This window comes from Oryza glaberrima, chromosome 6 (assembly GCF_000147395.1).
Source record: "Oryza glaberrima chromosome 6, OglaRS2, whole genome shotgun sequence".
Classification (NCBI taxonomy): Eukaryota; Viridiplantae; Streptophyta; class Magnoliopsida; order Poales; family Poaceae; genus Oryza; species Oryza glaberrima.
In genome coordinates this window covers 15,951,147-15,959,506 of record NC_068331.1, presented here as the reverse complement: position 1 = coordinate 15,959,506, position 8,360 = coordinate 15,951,147, and the positions used below count along the sequence as shown (strand labels likewise).

General features: G+C 39.3%; 1 long non-coding RNA gene across 1 annotated transcript; it reads right to left on the bottom strand.

The window, feature by feature from the left end:
- Window positions 1–546: 546 nt before the first annotated feature.
- Window positions 547–3,136, bottom strand: LOC127777932 (uncharacterized). The gene is made up of 2 exons (XR_008018387.1): window positions 1,590–3,136; window positions 547–870 (listed from the first exon to the last, which is right to left on the bottom strand). It is a non-coding gene; the product is annotated as an uncharacterized LOC127777932 (long non-coding RNA).
- Between the last annotated feature and the right edge of the window lie 5,224 nt (window positions 3,137–8,360).

Genomic DNA, 8,360 nt, shown 5'->3' with positions numbered 1-8,360 from the left:
CATCATCAGGTGAGGTGCACAAAACCACCTCTGCTATGCCTGTAAGAGCTCTGGCCACATTTCATCTCATTGTCCTACCATGATCTACAAGAGATCTTATGATAGATGACGCTTCATTTACGTCATAAACATTGAATTTTTCGTCATGTTTCGTAATCTGTGACGCTCGTGTGACGAAAATTCGTTCGTCATCTATCATGCGTCTCTAATGGCATTCTATGACGAAACCTTATTTTTTCGTCATTAATCTAGTAACGATCCTTTTGGCGTCATAACTTTGTGACGCTCATATTCGTCATTATCTAGCCTAAAAAAACGTCATAAAATATCTGATGGCCCATTAAAATCCATGTATTGAGCACCCTGTTTATAGGCTTAGCCCAATGGCAAACCCGACTAAATTTTAGCCTGGCCCATCTATGATGTAGCATATTTTCAGCCCAATTCTATTGTATCCATTTGCTTTAATACCAAATAATAAATGGGCCAAGTCCATTGCAAAAGCCCATATAGGCTCAAACATTGTACCACACCATTTTCAGCCCATCATATTATATTCATTTATATTAATATCAAATAACAAGTGGGTTTTAGCCCATATAGGCCCAACAATCAAACACAATAACAACCCATATAGCACAACCCGATAAACATTCAATACAACACAAATCTTACAATCAGGTAACAGTCAAATCCAGACACATTTCAAATACAATCCCAGTTTCATATGTAATATTAATCATGGTAGCAAAGCTGTAGAAAATGTAATTAAAAAGGCCACATTTATGGCAAGGAAAATTCAGTCACATCCTCCATCGCTAGGAGATACAACCTTGAAGCATGCATCAGGCCTCGGTGATAGCACATAACCTGAGCATATAAAAGCAGTTTTGTAAGACATCGTGCTCAGGAAATCAATCACAATGCAATCTGTTTTTGTTAATCTCTTCCAGATTATGAATGGTGTTTGATTGATCATAAATAAGCCACATAGAAAGCAAGTATGGGAGTTGCAGCAAACATACTAAGGAATCTTGCATGGTAAATAGCTGCTTGCCTGGTTGCAAGAAAGGAATAAAGAACCTAATGTACAGGATTTGACTAACCGCAAGTGAACAATTCTTTTTCAAAAAATAGTTAACTAAAGTAGTCAGAACAACAATGAAAGGTTAATGATGTGAAGACATACAGTTTCCTAGTCAAAGCATTTTGTAGGACTATAAGATGATATAAACCACTGTTTCGATACTTAAATTGTTGTTTTTTAAACACCACAGAAAAATGCAGCAATGTTCTAACTTCTAATGCAGCTAACAGAAGTCAAATGTACACTCTGATCTTTTGGTCTCCATGTCAATTATGGAAAATCCTTCTAACTTGGACATTACTAGGACAGATTTTGGATTCTAAAACAAGATAACTTATGAGCTGAAAACAGATTATATCTGTATCTTTGTATCAAGTGAATCTTCCAGAATTATATCTTTGATAAGAACTTATGAGTAAAGGGTAAATTAGAACTTTAGAACTAGTTTTTATTAGCACTATTCACAGAAGCTCAATCTCTTGCAAATACGCGGACGATATACCTGCGCCTGCGCTTCATCGAGAAGTTCACAGTAGGTTTTGACCAAACTGCTCCTAAGCTGACCACCAGATCTGGCAAGCACAGGAAACAAGAAACGACCTAAGCAAGCACAGGAGTCCAAGAGCTCTGAATTCAGATGAGTTAACTGAATTATCTAGTTACTGAAATTGCAACAAAACATAGCCCCTAAATTCAGAATGTAACTAGTTTGCATAACACAGTCTGACAATAACTAGTTTGCAACACATGCACTGAATATATGTAGGTAAATTCCTATCAAATCCCCTGATCTGGTGTGAAAAATCATAAGCAGAAACAAGGTCAGGTCTTGCCCTGTAAAAAGGAAGAAATTAAACTTATCAAAAATCAGTTCCCAATCTATAACAATTGGTTATGATATAAGAACTTAATCATTTGTTGATGACTAGAAAGTGTCACTTGCATCTGCTTAACCAGTTAGAATAAGTAGCAGGGATATGCATGGCCTTTCCAAAATACCAAAATAGCATGTACCATTTGTCTACTTGAATAATTTATCTTCAGTAATATATATATTTGTTAAGAACTATAAGACATGTGGCAGGTAGCAAATTATTTATCACAACATTATGAAAATTCCCATCTGCCATCACGCTCATCAGAAGGATTCAGTTAGTATCCAGTGGACCTTTAATTCTCAACAATTCTAAGCAGATTCATGGATGAACTAATGATTCCAAAATGTGCAAAAATATTTCTTCGCTAAATAATTGCTAAACATTGCTGGTAGCATATTAAGAAACTAAACAAATAGAACTGATGAGCACATATATGAAAAAGATAAATCGGCCTTTCAGTTTTAGCTCGTGTAATGTGTACTGTAAGTCAATATGTACTGAAAGAATGAATCAACCATTCGGTTCATCAAGCAGCACCTCGATTTTACTAGACTGCTAAACTCCAACAGAATCATCTTCCTCATGGAACGGCATACCTATGCACGGCGACTTGGACGGAGCGGAGGCTGCGTGGACAACGGCCCTGGTGCCGAGCGGCGAACTGAGCAGCGCTGCATGGCGACTACTCCCTGTGTCTGAGGGAAGCAGCGGCCTTGATGGAGAGGATGCGGCATGCACAGCCGTAATAAGCACTGCTGGCGACGCGCAGCACCCAGGAGAGGCTGACGAGGGCTTTCCCTCCTCAGGTGGTGGACGACGCTCCCGTCGCCGATCCCACCCAAGCCGGGGCGAAGGCGCTGCGCGGACCGCCACCTCGGGGAACGGGGAGGAGAGGCCGAGCCGTCACCGAGCCGCCCGGGGGACGCCGCCTTGCGATGTGGTCGCCCTAGGCCCGGGAGCTCCGCCGGTGGCAGATCCGCTGCTCCCAAGCCCGAAGGCGGTGGAGACGGAGTCCGGCGCGGTGAGCGGCGAGGGGGAAGTAAGCCGGCACAGTGAGCGGCGATGGAGGAGGCTGGCGCCGCACGCTGTCATCGCCGACAACCACCGCCACCTGCTCAAGAAGAGGAGAATGGATGGGAGGAAGTGTGGCTGTGGCGGCTGAGGGAGGAGAGAAAGAGAGGAGGGGTGGAGATGAGGGTTTTATATGGGGCTAGGGTTAGAGTCTTAGAGATGTCGATCAGAACCATCGGATCTATGATGGACGGTCGGAAACAGTTGGGCCATTTGGCCCATTACAGGCCTTGTTTCATTCTATTTATGTTTAACCATTTTTTTTCTTTTTATTTTTTTGTACTATTGTAAAGTAACATACGAAAAATCATAGTAATGAACTTATGTAGAAAAGTTGTCAAAAACAAAGTTGTATAACTTATTGAGATCCACCAATTTTATTTTGGTTATTTCTCCATCTGAGTTTGATTGACCTATGTAAAATTTGAATTTCAAATTATGACAACTACAAACAACATTTTCAAATACTAAATGATTTCAGATCGGAAAGTTGTCAACAACAAAGTTGTATAACTTATCAAGATCTACAACTTTTGTTTTGGTTATTTTTTATATGACTTTGTTTGAACAGTATGAAATTGAATTTCAAATCATGACAACTTAAAACAACATTTTACAAGTACTAGATGATTTCAACCAAAAAAGTCATCAATAACAAAGTGGTATAACTCATCAAGATCTATAACTTTTATTTGGGTTGTTTCTTCATCCGACAAAGTGATTTATAACATTATTTACAAAATGTACATATCCCTTACATAGTTTATAAACTATAAGAGAAATATGTAAATTTTATGAACAATGTTATTATTACTTTGTCGGATGAAGAAATGACCAAAATAAAAATTATATATATTGATGAGTTGTACAAATTTGTTGTTGATGACTTTTTCAGTTGAAATCATTTGGTATTTGAAAATGTTGTTTGAAGCTGTCATAATTTGAAATTCAAATTCAAATTATTGAAACAAAGCCATATAGAAAAATGATCAAAACAAAAGTTGTAGATATTGATGAGTTATACAAATATGTTGTTGATGACTTTTCAGTTGAAATCATTTACTATTTGAAAATGTTGTTTGAAGTTGTCATAATTTGAAATTCAAATTCAAATTATTGAAAAACAAAGTCATATAGCAAAATGACAAAAATAAAAGTTGTAGATCCTGATAATTTATACAACTTTGTTGTTGACATTTTTTTCATTTGAAATCATTTACTATCCAAAAAAGTATTTTAATTGAGAGGAGGGAGGCGAATAGACTTCTCGGTGAGGGAGGAGCAAAAGGCCTGGGCCGGCGGCCCGAAGAGGGAGGATGGGAAGGGGAAGCCGGCCCAATGAGGGAGAGAGTGGCTTGGGGCCAATGGAGGGAGGGAGTAACACTTGGGCCGAAATAGGCCCAAGACATAGAGAGGGATTTTAATTTATTTTCTATTTATTTTAATAGGTTAAATGAACTTTGTGGTATTAAAATTAGTTATTGAGTTTAGAAAATTCACAGAAAATTTCAGAGAATAATTTAGATCATGTAGAATATTAAAAAATTATTTCCAGCCATGATTTTTAAAGGAAAATTTTAGTTTCCTTATTAATTCACTTGATTAAATTGCTTCAACTTTTAATATATTTTTTTAGAAATGCATTATATAAATCTGTGACGTTTTTCTTTTTGCCCCTTATGACAAACTAATATTCGTCACAATGTCCCATTGAAATACTTTATGACGATTTCTAGTTGGTATTAACGACGAACACCTTTTTTTCGTCACTAAGCCACCCCATCTCATACTAATCGTCATAAAATGGAACGTGCTAATGACGAATAGCTCCAATGTCACGAGAAATTCGTCACAGAAGGTCATATTTCTTGTAGTGTGAAGGGGTCTGATAAGGGAGTGGAGATTAAGTTTAAGGGATATGGAGTTAATGAACAAGGTTTTTACAGCATGAAAATAGATGTTCCAGCAGGGGAAGGGTCTAAAACTGCTTGTAGGGGAATTTTGTCTGTTATTAGAGGCAAGGGCTCTGTTCCTAAAGTGATGGTTGAATTATCTTCTCTGTTTAAGGGCCTAAAATGGGATTGGAAGGTGAGACAAATTAATGATAATGACTTTCTAGTGGATTTTCCTAATCCTGAAGCTAGGAGCAAGCTGACCCTGGTTAAGAGCTTTGATTTTGATAAGTTTCCTATCAAGGCCAGTGTAACTGAATCAAAGATGACTGATGCGGCTGTGGATGAATTGTATGTGGTTTGGGTAAGAATGTATGGGATGCCTGATTTTGCTAGATCTGAAGCTTCAATCAAAGCTGTTGCTGTATTGGTGGGGGAATTAGAAGAGGTGGATGGATTTTCTATTACTAAGGGGGAATTTGTGAGAATGAAGATTGGGTGTCTTGATCCTTTTGCAATCAATTGTTCTATAATGATATACATTAATGGAGTAGGTTACAAATTAAGATGGGAAGTGGAAAAAGATTCCCTAAAAGGAACTAATCTTCTCCCTCCTGATGGGAATGATGATGATGATGAAGATGACAGAGATGAAGACAAGAAGAATCAGGAAAAGAAGGAAGAGGGGGATAAAGGGGTGAGTAAGAACAAACCTGATCTGAGCAAGTTGGGTACTGGGGCTAGTAACAGTTCAAAAATTATACAATCAGCTCCCCCTGTTACCAGGGGTGCTAAGGGAGCTATTCTGAACCTATGCAATCCTGTTATCAAAGATGGTAAATGGGCTACTGTGGACATAGGCAGTCCTGTTAACAAGGGTGACAAAGGGGTCATCCCGAGTGCATGCAAGCCTGATGTGGGTTCCCCAAAAACTCTAGAGAATTTGACTATGATAGTTTGGCAGCCAGAGGAGGAATCCCAATACACTGAGATACTAGACCTTGACTCACAAGAATTAAGGGAGTGTGACTTGCAGGATCTGATGGACATTGATCTTCAGAAGAAATATGCCATAGGGGGATATGATGATGAGGAAGAAGGAAAATGTGCTATACCAACTGATTCTGATATAGAAAAAATGAGGGAGGAGGAAGATGAGGGTGATGATGAAGGGCATGATCAAGAGGTATGTGAAGATGTGATGGGTCAGATTACAGAAGAAGAAGCTTTTCAAAAGGTGGAAAGAAAGAACAAGAAGAAGGGAGTGATACCTAACAAGAGACAAGGATTAAGGGTAAGGGATAAGAATGTACCTGTGCAACTCAAGGCTGAGATCAGAAAGTCCAAGGTCAATCTGAATCCAGGTACATCCAATCCTTATGCCATTTTTAATTCTGTTGATAGGAATATTTTAAAAGAAATTGCTAGTGCTAGTTGTATTACTCTTGGGGATAGTGAGGAGGAGATTAATGTGAATTTGGAGGCTATATGTGCTAGAGAAGCAGCTCAGGCTGCCCTGTTTGAGGCTGAACAGAACCTGATAAGTATGGCAGCAGTGGGCGACTCAACTGGTAGGGAGGAATTAGAGGGGGTTATAACTGATAAGACTGTCCATCAGGAGGGGGTTGCAAGTGATGGGTGGACTGTGGTTGATGAGGAACCAATTGGTGAGGGTTTAGTGAAAATAAAACTAGGGAAAGGTAGCCGGAAAGGCTCTGTGCAAAAAAAGAAAGGGGGTGGGGGAAAAAGGAAGAAATCCTGATGAAAATTCTGTTTTGGAATATAAGGGGTTTGGGGGCTGTGGGTAGACAAAGGCAGTTGAGGGAGTTGGTATTTGAGCATAGGATAGATATTGTTTGCATTCAAGAAACCATCAAGAAGGATTTTTCAGACAGAGAGCTGAGGGGGTTGTTGGGTGATCAATTTACTTGGAGATATGTAGCAGCTATAGGACATTTTGGGGGCCTTCTTACTGGTGTCAAGGATTGCCTATTTGAGATCATGGATTGGACTCAGGGGACTCATCTTCTCAATATGGTTATCAAGAACAGGAAGGATGGCATGAAATGGGGGTTGATGAATGTTTATGGACCAGCTCATCAGGAGGGGAGAGATATCTTTTTATCTGAGTTAGGAGATGCAATCTCAAAGTGTGTGTACCCTCTGTTGATGGAAGGAGATTTTAACATGTACAGATATAGCTCAGAAAAGTCCAATGGGGTTGTGGATGTGAGGAGAATGGATATGTTCAATAAGTTTATCAATGATAATAGCCTACAGGAGTTCTACAGGGCTGGCTGCAAGTTTACCTGGACTAATAAACAACTCTCTCATGTTATGGGGGTACTGGATAGGGTTTTTGCATCAAACTCATGGGAACAAAAGAATCCTCTAACTTTGGTGCGTTCTTTGTTAAGAGTGGGTTCGGACCACTGTCCTATCCTGCTGGACACAAGAGAGGAAGATAGGGTGAGAACTAAATCTTTCAGATTTGAATTGGGATGGTTTCAACATCCAGGTTTTAGGGATCAGTTAAAAAGGGTTTGGCCTGTGAGATTGCAAAAGGGAGTTTTGGACTATTGGCACCTGTTGATGCCTTGTATTAGAAGATGGTTAAGAGGCTGGGGAGCCAATAAGACTAGTGACACAAAGAAAATCAGGAAATTAATCGAACAGAAACTTAGGGAGATTGATGCAAAAGCTGAAGAGAGGGAGCTTTTTGATCATGAATGGTCAGAGAGATATGAATTAGAGAAGGAAGTGGAGAAAATTTATTTCCAGGAAGAAATCTGGTGGCAATTGATATGTGGAGAAAAGTGGATTCTCCAGGGGGATGCTAATACCTTGTTTTTTCATGGGGTGGCGAATGGCAGAAAACGCAAGAGGCATATTTTTTTTCTCTACAGGATGGGGAGAACACAATTTCTGATTCTGCCCAGATTCAGACCCACATTTATGATTATTACAAGAAACTTTTTGGAAGGGAAGGGTGTAGAAATGTGCATCTTAGTGATGATGTTTGGGGGACAAACCTGAGACTCTCTGAGGAGGAAAAATTAGATTTGGTCAAGCCTTTTACACTCCAGGAGATTGATGAGGTAATAAAAGGGATGAAAACAAATACTGCCCCTGGTCCAGATGGGTTCCCTGTAGGTTTCTACAAGAACATGTGGCCAGAATTTAGAGTTTTAGTCAAAGAAATGCTGGATGAACTGCATCAGGGATCTCTTGACACTAACAGGTTGAATTATGGGGTGGTTACTCTCCTGCCTAAAGTTTTGGATGCAAACACAATAAAACAATATAGGCCTATTTGTGTTCAGAATGTCATCATAAAGATTTTGACCAAGACCATCAATGAGAGAGTAGCTAGGGTAGCTGATAAAATTATTAGCTGGACCCAAACTGCTTTTATTCCTGGAAGAAACATTT